This window comes from Pongo pygmaeus, chromosome 4 (assembly GCF_028885625.2).
Source record: "Pongo pygmaeus isolate AG05252 chromosome 4, NHGRI_mPonPyg2-v2.0_pri, whole genome shotgun sequence".
In the NCBI taxonomy this organism is placed as follows: domain Eukaryota; kingdom Metazoa; phylum Chordata; class Mammalia; order Primates; family Hominidae; genus Pongo; species Pongo pygmaeus.
Genome location: NC_072377.2, coordinates 137,532,179 through 137,544,402, shown reverse-complemented (window position 1 = coordinate 137,544,402; position 12,224 = coordinate 137,532,179). Strand labels below are relative to the sequence as shown.

At 43.4% G+C, this 12,224-nt stretch overlaps 1 protein-coding gene across 7 annotated transcripts in view; it reads left to right on the top strand.

Moving 5' to 3' along the window:
- Nucleotides 1–12,224, top strand: part of ZCCHC10 (zinc finger CCHC-type containing 10) — a 29,546-nt gene that overhangs the window by 4,670 nt on the left and 12,652 nt on the right. The gene's annotated exons all lie outside the window — the stretch shown is intronic.

Genomic DNA, 12,224 nt, shown 5'->3' with positions numbered 1-12,224 from the left:
TGGGTGCGGTGGCTCACGCCTGTAATCCCAGCACTTTGGGTGGCCCATGGTGGGTGGATGACCTGAGGTCCAGAGTTCAAGACCAGCTTGACCAATATGGTGAAACCCCATATCTACTAAAAATACAAAAAATTAGCCAGGTGTCATGGCGGGCACCTGTAATTCCAGCTACTTGGGAGGCTGAGGCAGGAGAATCACTATAACCTGGGAGGCGGAGGTTTCAGTGAGCCGAGATCACACCATTGCACTCCAGCCTGGGTGACAGAGCAAGACTCTGTTTCAAAAAAAAAAAGTTATAAAGTAAAATTGTAGTAAGCTAAGATTAATTTATTATTGAAATTTAAAAAATGTATAAATTTAGGGCAGCCTAATTAATGTACAGTATTTATAAAGTCTATGGTAGTGTCATGATTACTGTAGCTTCATAATAAGTCTTGAAACCACGTTAGCCCTCTGATTTTGCTCTTTTTCAGAGTTATTTTGACTATTTTAGATTGTATTTTCAGATAAATTTTAGAATTAGCTTACCAAAAGCTGCTGCAATTTCAGCTGGGATTGCATTGAGTGTACAGATCAACCTATGGAGAATTGACATCCTAACAGCATTGAGTTTTCTGATCCGTGCTTATGTATATCTCGCCATTTATTTAGGTCATCTTTAATTTCTCTTAGCAGTGTTTTGTAGTTTTCAAAGGTCTTGTACGTCTTTTGTCAGATTTGCCCCTAAGTATTGTAATAGTGTTTTTTAAAAATTTTAGTTTCAAAAGGCCTGGTGCGGTAACTCACGCCTGTAATCCCAGCACTTTGGGAGGCTGAGGCAGGCGGATCACAAGGTCAAGAGATCAAGACCATCCTGGCTAACACGGTGAAACCCCGTCTCTACTAAAAATACAAAAAATTAGGCCGGGCGCGGTGGCTTATGCCTGTAATCCAGCACTTTGGGAGGCCGAGGTGGGCGGATCAGGAGGTCAGGAGATTGAGACCATCCTGGCTAACACGGTGAAACCCTGTCTCTACTAAAAATACAAAAAATTAGCCGGGCGTAGTGGCAGGTGCCTGTAGTCCCAGCTACTCAGTAGGCTGAGGCAGGAGAGTTGCGTGAACCCGGGAGGCGGAGCTTGCAGTGAGCCGAGATTGCGCCACTGTACTCCAGCCTGGACGACAGAGCGAGACTTGTCTCAGAAAAAATAAATAAATAAATACAAAAAATTAGCCGTGCGTGGTGGCGGGCCCTTGTAGTCTCAGCTACTCGGGAGGCTGAGGTGGGAGAATGGCATGAACCCGGGAGACAGAGCTTGCAGTGAGCCAGTATTGCACCACTGCACTCCAGCCTGGGTGACAGAGTGAGACTCCGTCTCAAAAAAAAAAAATTTTTAGTTTCAGTTGTTGCTGGTAGTCTTGTGTCTAATGATCTTATGTCCTCTGACCTTACTAATTTATTAGTTCTAATAGCTTTTTTTTTTTTTTTTTTTTTAAGAGACAGGCTTTTGCTCTGTCACACAGGCTGGCGTGTAGTTGTATGATCATATCTCATTGCAGCCTTGAACTCCTGGCTCAAATGATTCTCCCACCACAGCCTCCGGAGTAACTGAGACTACAGCTGCAACCCACTACATTCAGCAATTTTATTTTATTTTTTTATTTATATTTTTTTGAGACAGAGTCTTGCTCTGTGGCCCAGGCTGGAGTACAGTGGCGCGATCTCGGTTCCTTGCAGCCTCTGCCTCCCAGGCTCAAGTGATTCTCATGCTTCAGCCTCCCAAGTAGCTGGGATTACAGGCTAATTTTTGTATTTTCAGTAGAGTCGGGGTTTCACTGTATTGGCCAGGCTGGTCTTGAACTCCTAGTATCAAGTGATCTGCCTTGGCCTTCCAAAGTGCTGGGATATTACAAGTGTGAACCACCGCTCCTGGCCACAATTTTATTTTTTGTACAGGCAGGGTGTCTCTATGTTGCCCAGGCTTGTCTTGAACTCCTGGGCTCAAATGATCCTCCCACCTCTGTTTCCCAAAATGCCGGGATTATAGGCATGAGCCACTGTGCCTGGCCTAGTTGCTCTATTGTTTGGATTCTTAGGTATTTTCTAGATAAATGGTCATCTTTTATGTTCTCTTTTTGGTATGTACTTTTTTTTTTTTTTTTTTTGAGATGGAGTCTCACTGTGTCACCCAGGCTAGAGTGCAGAGGCACGATTTCAGCTCACTGCAACCTCTGCCTCTGGGATTCAAGCAATTCTCCTGTCTCAGCCTCCCGAGTAGCTAGGACTACAGATGCACCACCCCACGCAGCTAATTTTTTTATTTTTAGTAGAGATAGGGTTTTACCGTGTTGGCCAGGCTGGTCTTGAACTTCTGACCTGAAGTGATCCACCCGCCTTGGCCTCCCAAAGTGCTGGGATTACAGGTGTGAGTCACTGCACCCAGCTGGTATGCACATTTAAAATTTTTTTGTTGCATATTAACAAGTTGCCCTTTGAAAAATTTGTGCCACTTTACATTCTCTCCAGTAGTGTCCATTTACAGAGTGGCTATTCCCTGCTTTTGCCAACAATAGGCATTAAAAAAACAACTTTGCCAATATGGCAAGTGTGTCCTAGTATTTTTGGTACCAAAGAACGTCATTTCACGTAAAAAAGCCTGTACCGTTAAAATACATCCCTCAGCCTTACCTTAGCAAATAGAAATGAAATATTGTTTGAATAGATAATTCATTTGGGTAGAAAGAAATGGTAATCTTGTTTGTTTTGAAATTATGTTTGTCTAACTCAGCAATCTTTATGGAAAATTAGTATTTTTAGGGGTGATTTGTGAGTTGTGAGTGTTTAAAACATACATATAAAATATGTTAATCATACCTGGGCTTCATTTGTTTTCTCTCTCTCTCTTTTTTTTTTTTTAGAGACAGTGTTGCCCAGGCTGGTCTCAAACTCCTGAGCTCGGGTGATCCTGCCTTGGCCTCTCAAAGTGCCAGGATTATAGGCGTGAGCCACTGTGTCCAGCCTCATACCTGAGCTTTAGATGATATTTGTGAATGTCGTATTTATAACAATAAAAAACAAACTCCAGAATGTCTGGTGGATATTTTTAATGACTAGGGTCCCAAGCTATCAGTTTCTCAATATGGAGAAAACAACCTATAAGCTTGGAAAAGAAGACTATGGACCCCCACCCCCAACACCCTCACATATTTTCATTTTTAGGAAAAATCGTGAAAGGCTTTGAAATGGACAGAAAGAAAAGATGATTACTGAGTGCTCTGTCTAGTCCAGCCTTCCTGGCTATGTGACTCTATGAGGGCCTGCTTCTTTCATTGTCTTTGCACTGTTTCTCAAATCTTTAAGTCATAGGAAACTTACAGTATTGCAGAAGATTCTTGCCCATAAAAATGCAGTGCGGGCTGGATGCAGTGGCTCACGCCTGTAATCCCAGCACTTTGGGAGGCCAAGGTGGGCTGAGGCCAAAGATCACCTGAGGTCAGGAGTTCAAGACTAGCCTGGTTAACATGACGAAACCCTGTCTCTACTAAAACTACAAAAATTAGCAGGGCAGGGTGGCACACCCTGTAGTCCTAGCTACTTGGGAGGCTGAGGCACGAGAATCGTTTGAACCTGGGAGACGGAGTTTGCAGTGAACCGAAATTGTGCCACTGTGCTCCAGCCTGGACGACAGAGGAAGGCTCTGTCTCAAAAAAAAAGAGAGAGGCCAAGGAGGGAGGATTGCTTCAGCCCAGGAGTTTGAGACCTGATTGGGCAACATAGTGAGACCTTGTCTCTATTGTAATTAAAAAAAAAAAAAAAATCAGCTTGCTGAAGATCATATAGCTATGTAGTGAAAGAGTAAAGATTTCTTTAAAACTTTAAAGAAGTGCTGGGATTACAGGTGTGAACGAACACACCTGGCCTTGGTTTATTTACTATCTGTGCACTAGAGTTTAATTTTGTATTTTTTTTTTTTGAGACAGATTCTCACTTTGTTGCCCAGACTGGAGTGCTGTGGTGCGATCTCGGCTCACTGCAACCTCTGCCTCCTGGTTTCAAGCGATTCATAGGCCTCAGCCTCCCAAGCAGTTGGGACTACAGGCATGTGCCACGACACCCAGCTAATTTTTTGTATATTTAGTAGAGACAGAGTTTTGCCATGTTGGCCAGGCTAGTCTCGAACTCCTGGCTTCAAGTGATCCACCCACCTGGCCTCCTAAAGTGTTGGGATTACAGGAGTGAGCTACCACACCTGGCTATCTCTAAACTTTGTGTAGAATCGTTCAATTTGAATTATTTTGAGTCTATCTTATATATTATGTTAAATGAAGCTGTAATTTATTCTTTGTCATTACCGTGAAGTATTCCTCTGTATTCTGTACCACAAACTTCTGTTTTACTTTCATATTATTTCCAATTTTGAGGATACTGCAAATCATGCTGCCAAGCACAGTGGCTCATGCCTACAATCCCAGCACTTTGGGATGCTGAGGTGGGCAGATTGCTTGAGGCCAGGAGTTTGAAACCAGCCTAGGAAACATAGTGAGACCCTATCTCTACAAAAACTAAAAATATTAGCCATGTGTGGTGGTGCACACCTGTGGTCCCAGCTACTTGAGAGGCTGAGGTGGAAGGATGGCTTGAGCTCAGGAGATTGAGGTTGCAGTGAGCCATGATCACACCATCGCACTCCAGTCTGGGCAGCAGAGTGAGACACTGTCTCAAAAATGAAAAAAAATCATGCTATGGACATTTTTATAGTTCTTCCTCTTCGCTTCCTGAACAATACAATCCTAAAGGTATTGGGTAGAATAGAGCACACTAGGTGTCTATGCAGAGGGTCAACTTGGCTTTGAAATATTAGAGCTGAATGTGGGGTCAGAGCACCTACAGAGGAGCTTGAACTGGCTTGTGATGTCAGCAGGTTGCAGAGGTCATCCAGTAGTGGGGAAGTCCAATGCAGGGTGTCAGATCCCAAGCTGGGTCAAAGGTGTCCACATGAGGCAGTTTAACAAAAGTTGTCTCCTCATGGAGAGAACATCCACACAGGGTATGTGAGTGGGTATAATTTGGTATAGGGTACCAGAGCCCGAGTATAAAGAGAAATGTGTCTGGGGGGCCCGCCTGGCAATGGGATTCGTGGGTGGGGGTGCAGGGCAGGATTGCAAGCGAAGTTAAGAGGATATGGGGGAGGAGGCAGCAGTGGCAACAATGGACAATTGGTTATATAAGGGGAATTGACCAAATAAGTAATCTATTAAGGATAGTGGGAGCCAGGTTTCTTCCTGAAGAAGGAAGTATAGAAGAGAAAAATAGCTGGGCACGGTGGGTCACACCTATAATCCCAGCACTTTGGGAGGCAGAGGCGGGCAGATCACCTGAGGTCAGGAGTTCAAGACCAGCCTGGCCAATGTGGTGAAACCCCACCTCTACTAAAAATACAAAAATTAGCCGGGTGTGGTGGCAGGCACCTATAATCCCAGCTACTTGGGAGGCTGAGGCAAGAGAATTGATTGAACCCAGGAGGTGGAGGTTGCAGTGAGCCAAGATTGCGTCATTGCACTCCAGCCTGGGCACAGGCGCGAAACTCCGTCTCAGAAAAAAAAAGAGAGAAAAATAAATAATAATTGCTTCTCGGCTTTTTGGCTAAGATCAAGCGGAGGAAAATTTTAAAAATCTGTGAAATTGGATTAGAATTAAAATTATCAGTGTGAAATCATGGTTTTCAAAATATTAAATATAGATGTAAGTATGTATATTTGACAGGTGAGTAGGCATGTGTGTTCCCTAGCTCTGTCCACTGACACTAACTAGGAGCAGCAATATCGCAGTAACAGCAAGCACATGTTGGCTCCAGACATTATCAGATCACCTTGGAGAAATGGCTGGTTTCAGGCTGGAGCAGGGAAAATACAAACTGAGCCTGTATTTTTTTGTTTTTGTACCAGAAATCAAGGAAATACCCAAATAATAAAGGAGCCATGTCAAAAGAACACAGAATCCAGCTTGAAGGGGCTCCCACTGACCAAAACTGTGACAATTTGAGCCTCAGACTAAAAGATGGTGATGGATTATAACCCATTGAATAAAATGGAAAAATATTAATCCACACTCATGAATAAAGGAACTAAATATTTAATGAGGAGTAGGATATTTATGGACTTTCAAGTATTAGCCCACAAAATAATTATTAGTTATCAATTGCTGTGTAACAGATTACTCCTAAAATTTAGTGGCTTATAACAATAAATATTAATTCACAGTTTCCCTGGGTCAGGAATTGAGGAGTGACCTAGGCGAGTGGTTCTGACTCAGGCTTTCCCATGTGGTTGTGATCAGGATGTTGGCAGGGGCAGCAGTTATCTGAAGGCTTGACCAGAACTGGGAATCTGCTTCCAAGATGGTTCACTTACACGGCTATTGACAGCAGGGTAAGGTTCCTTGCCACATGGGTCATTGTGGAGGCTGCTTGAGTATCTTCATAACATGGCAGCTACTTGACCTAGTCTTCAAAGTCACACTCCCTCACCTTGCTTCATTCTGTTAGTTGGAAGCAAGTTGTGAAGTCCAAGCCACACCCAAGGAGAGGGGAATTACAATTCCACAAAATTTGTGAACATATTTTAAAACTGCCACAATTACAGAAGGATGAAAAGTAACTTTACAGGCCAAACGCGGTGGCTTCTGCCTGTAATCCCAGCACTTTGGGAGGCCAAGTCAGCCAGATCACTTGAGGTTAGGAGTTCGAGACCATCCTGGCCAACATGGTGAAACCCCGTATCTGCTAAAAATACAAAAATTAGCTGAGTGTGGTGGTGCGCACCTATAATCCCAGCTACTCAGTAGGCTGAGGCAGGAGAATTTCTTGAGCCCAGGAGGCAGAGGCTGCAGTGAGCTGAGATCATGCCACTGCACTCCAGCCTGGGTGACAGAGCAAGACTTAGTCTCAAAAAAAAAAAAAAAAAAACTAACAGTGGCGAAGTCTGGTAGACACTCCTTAATCAAGGGATCAAAGTGAACATCATCAGTAATAAGACAAATTGAAATCTTATGTTAACCTGATAGGATATAATGAGAAGTACACAGCATCACTTCTGTTTTATTCCTGCCAAAGATACTCAGAGATATCAGATGTGATAGCCAGCCTCTAAGATGGACTATGATGATCTCTGTCCCCTGGTACACCCTTGTGTAATAACGCATTATACCATGGTTGGTCTGTGTGATCAGTCGAATACAGCAAAACCGATGGTCTTGGTCATTCACTCTGGGCAAAGCTGTGTTGTAAGTAGCACTGTGGAAAGGCCAACATGGCAGGAACTAAAAAGCCTTCTGCAAATAGCCACATGAGTGGGCTTGGAAGCAAATTTTCCAACTCAAATTGAAGCACACTGTGAAGATACCTGGCTTGTAATTTTCTAAAAGTGTCAAGATCATGAAAAGCAAGACGTGACTGAGGAACTCTTCCCTACTGAAGGAGACTAAAGAAATGTGACAAGGGCAACTGTGGTGCTGAACTGAATTTGCTATACGGGACATTAAGACATTTGATGCAACTTAAATGTGGTCTAAAGAATAAATAGGGCTGGGCATGGTGGCTCACGCCTGTAATCCCAGCACTTTGGGAGGCCGGGGTGGGCGGATCATCTGAGGTCAGGAGTTCAAGACCAGCCTGACCAACATGGAGAAACCCCCTTCTACTAAAAATGCAAAAAAAATTAGCCAGGCGTGGTGGCACATGCCTGTAATCCCAGCTACTGGGGAGGCTGAGGCAGGAGAATTGCTTGAACGTGGGAGGCGGAGGTTGTAGTGAGCTGAAGTCGTGCCATTGCACTCCAGCCTGGGCAACAAGAGCAAAACTCCGTCTCAAAAAAAAAAAAAAAAAAAAGAATAGTAGGAATGTATCAACATTAATTTCTTGATTTTGATTGACATATAGGAGAAGGTTCTAGTTCACAGAAAATATGCAGGAAAATATTCTGGGTTGATGAGGAATCAAGTGGGCAGCTTACAAATGATTCAAGAAAAATAATTATTTGAAACAGAGAACTTTTCTGTAAGGTTGTGACTGAAAATTTTTAAAAGCTATAATAGGAAAAGCAATATGTAAATATTTTTTGGTATACTTGTGCATGGATTTCTATTGCATACAAGTAGAATTGCTGGGCCATAGAGTAAGCATATCTTTTCAACTATAGTAAATGGTTGTTTTTGAGGCTTTTTTTTTTTTTTCCTAAATAGTTGTACCAATTTGTATTCTTATCAATAGTGGATGGATGTTTCTTTTCCTACATATATATATATGTTTTTTTAAGATGGAGTCTTGCTTTGTTGCCCAGGCTGGAATGCAGTGGCGCAATCTTGGCTGACCACAGCATCCGCCACCTGGGTTCAAGCGATTCTCCTGCCTCAGCCTCCTGAGTAGGGGGGACTACAGGCGCGCACCACCATGCCCAGCTAATTTTTGTATTTTTAGTAGAGACGAGGTTTCACTATGTTGTCCAGGCTGGTCTCGAACTCCTGACCTCGTGATCTGCCCGCCTCGGCCTTCCAAAGTGCTGGGATTACAGGTGTGAGCCTGGCCTCTTTTGCTACATATCTTTGCTAACATTTGCTATTACCAGTTTTTATTTTTAGTCTTTCTGGGAGGTATGTATGTAGTGATGTTTTGTTGGGGTTTTAATTTGCTTTTCTTTGATTACTAATGAATAGTTTTTCATATGTTTATTGTTAATTTGTGTTTCCTAGTCCCTTCTTTTTTTTTTCTTGGAGATGGAGTCTCACTCTGTCGCCCAGGTTGGAGTGCAGCGGTGCTATCTCGGCTCACTGCAATCTGTGCCTTTCGGGTTCAAGCAATTCTCCTGTCTCAGCCTCCCAAGTAGCTGGGACCACAGGTGTGCGTTGCCACGCCCAGCTAATTTTTTGTATTTGTATTTTTATTTATTTATTATTATTTTTTATGTATTTATTTTTTTGAGACGGAGTCTCGCTCTGTCACCCAGGCTGGAGTGCAGTGGCGCCATCTGGGCTCACTGCAAGCTCCACCTCCCGGGTTCACGCCATTGTCCTGCTTCAGCCTCCTGGGGACTACAGGCACCTGCCACCGCTCCCAGCTAATTTTTTTGTATTTTTAGTAGAGACGGGGTTTCACCGTGTTAGCCAGGATGGTCTCCATCTCCTGACCTTGTAATCCGCCCGCCTCAGCCTCCCAAAGTGCTGGGATTACAGGCGTGAGCCACCACACCCGGCCTATTTTTTGTACTTTTAGTAGAAACGAGGTTTCACCATGTTGGCCAGGCTGGTCTTGGACTCCTGACCTCAAGTGATCTACCCACCTTGGCCTCCCAAAGTACTGGGATTATAGGCGTGAGCCACTGTGACCGGCCCCTAGTCCCATTTTTGTACTATCTTTTCATATTCTACTTCATCTTATTTTTCTGTTATCCATCTTTTTTTTTTAATTAAAATCTTCCCTACTTGTTCTTTTACAAGGGCATTTTGTCTGTTACTGGCCTTTTGAATTTCTGTACGCTTTTTTTTTTTTGAGATGGAGTCTCACTCTGTTGCCTAGGCTGGAGTGCATTCGTGTGATCTTGGCTCACTGCAACCTCTGCCTCCTGAGTTCAAGAAATTCTCCTGCCTCAGCCTCTCAAGTAGCTGGGATTACAGGCATGCACCATCACACCCGGCTAATTTTTATATTTTTAGTAGAGATGGGGTTTCACTGTGTTGGCCAGGCTGGTCTTGAACTCCTGGCCTCAGGTGATTCGCCTGCCTCGACCTTCCAAGGTGCTGGGATTACAGGCGTGAGCCACTGAGCCTGGCCCACTTTTTTCTTTTTTTCTTTCTTTTTTTTTTTTTTTTTTTTTGAAATGGAGCCTCACTCTGTCCCTCAGGCTAGGGTGCAGTGGCACGATCTTGGTTCACTGCAACCTCTGCCTCCCAGGTTTGAGCAATTCTCCTGCCTCAGCCTCCCAAGTAGCTGGGGACTACAGGTGTGTGCCACCATGACCAGATAATGTTTTAAAAAATATTTTTGGTGGAGATGGGCTTTCACCGTGTTGCCCACGCTGGTCTCGAACTTCTGACCTCAAATGATCTGCCTACCTTGGCCTCCCAGAGTGCTGGGATTACAGGAGAGAGCCATCAAGCCTGGCTGTGTACATATTTTAGAATGAGCTTGTTAAGTTCTGCACCCAAAAAAACTTTTGGGATTTTTATTGGAATTGCTTTGAATCTATACAGGAATCTGGGGAGAATTGACATTTTATAATACTGAACCTTCCAGTCTATGAACATGGTATATCCCTCTATTTGTTTAGCTACTTTTATCGGTATTTAATTTATCTCAGTCACTTTTTTTTTTTTTTTTTTTTTAGATGGAGTCTCACTGTATCGCCCAGGCTGGAGTGCAGTGGTGTGATCTTGGCTCACTGCATCCTCTGCTGCCCAGGTTCAAGCAATTCTCTTGCCTCAGCCTCCCGAGTAGCTAGGATTACAGGTGTTTACCACTGCACGCAGCTAATTTTTTTGTATTTTTATTAGAGATGGGGTTTCATCATCTTGGCCAGGATTGTCCTGAATTCCTGACCTTGTGATCCACCTGCCTTGGCCTCCCAAAGTGTTGGGATTACAGGTGTGAGCCACCACGCCTGGCCTAAGGTTTGTTTTTGTATAAAAGTCTCACACTTCTTTTCTCTGTTTTCTAGGTATTTGGTAGTTTTTAGGATTATTATAAATATTATCTTTTTAAAATGTTCACTTATGCAGTGGCTCATGTCTGTAATCTGGGAGGCCAAAGCAGGAGGGTTGCTTGAGCCCAGGAGTTCAAGACCAGCCTGGGCAACTTAGTGAGACCTCTTCTCTAAAAAAAAAAAAAAAAATTTTAATTAAAAGATTCCTTTTAGCCAGGTGCGGTGGCTCACACCTGTAATCCCAACACTTTGGGAGGCCAAGGCGGGTGGATCACTTGAGGTCTGGAGTTCGAGCTCAGCCTGACCAACATAGTGAAACCCCATCTCTACTAAAAATACAAAAAATTAGCTGGGTGTGGTGGCGTGCCCCTGTAATCCCAGCTACCCAGGAGGCTGAGGCAGGAGAATCGCTTGAATTTGAGAGGTAGATGTTGCAGTGACCTGAGATCGCGCCATTGCACTCCAGCCTGGGCAACAAGAGTGAAACTCCATCTCAAAAAAAAAAAAAAGTTCCTTTTAAACTGTTTTTGTGGCTGGGTGCAGTGATTCACGCCTGTAATCCCAGCACTTTGGGAGGCCAAGGTGCGAGGATCACTTGAGCTCAGGAATTTGAAACTAGCCTGGGCAACATAAGGAGACCTCATCTCTACAAACAAAATACGAAAACTGTTTTTGTTATATAGAAACTCAATTCATCTTTATATGGTGTCTCTATAGCTAATATAAGGTTCCACAAACCATGGTCACTGAATCCTGCCTGCTACCTGTTTTTGGAGGCTCATAAGCTAAGAATGTTGTTTATATATGAGCCTTCATTTCATCCACAAAATATGGAAATTTGTTTTCTCTCATGTTATATGAGTACCTATATAACATCCACAGTTTTGCCTCTTGTTCCACAAAGCCTGTAATATTTACTACCTGACCCTTTACAGAAAAATTTGCTGACCTGTACCGGACACGGTGGCTCACACCTGTAATCCTAGCACTTTGGGAGGCTGAGGCAAGTGGATTGCCTGAGCCTAGGCGTTCGAGACCAGCCAGGATAACACGGTGAAACCCCGTCTCTACTAAAATAAAAAAAATTAACCTTGTGTGGTGGTGTGTGCCTGTAGTCCCAGCTACTCCCGAAGCTGAGGCAGGAAAATTGCTTGAACCTGGCGGGCAGAGGTTGCAGTAAGCCGAGATCGCGCCGCTACACTCTAGCCTGGGTGACAGAGCAAGACTTCGTCTCCAAAAAAAAAAAAAATTGCTGACCCAAATTTAAAACCTTGCTAAACTCACTTAATTCTAATTATTTCAAAATATTTTATCTGTAGATTCATTAGGATTTACAGTGTACCTAACGTTATCGATAAGAAATGACAGGTTTATTTCTTCCTTTTCAATTCTTTTACTTCTTTTTCTTCCTTGGCTGTATCTCAGTCCAATTTCAGGGACTGGATTTTTCTCAGTCTTCTAGGTAACTAGAAGTTGGCTGAAGTTTGTAAAAACTTGGGTTTATTTGTAGGGTATAGCCCTTCGTCTTAACTCTGACACAGAGTTTATCTCCC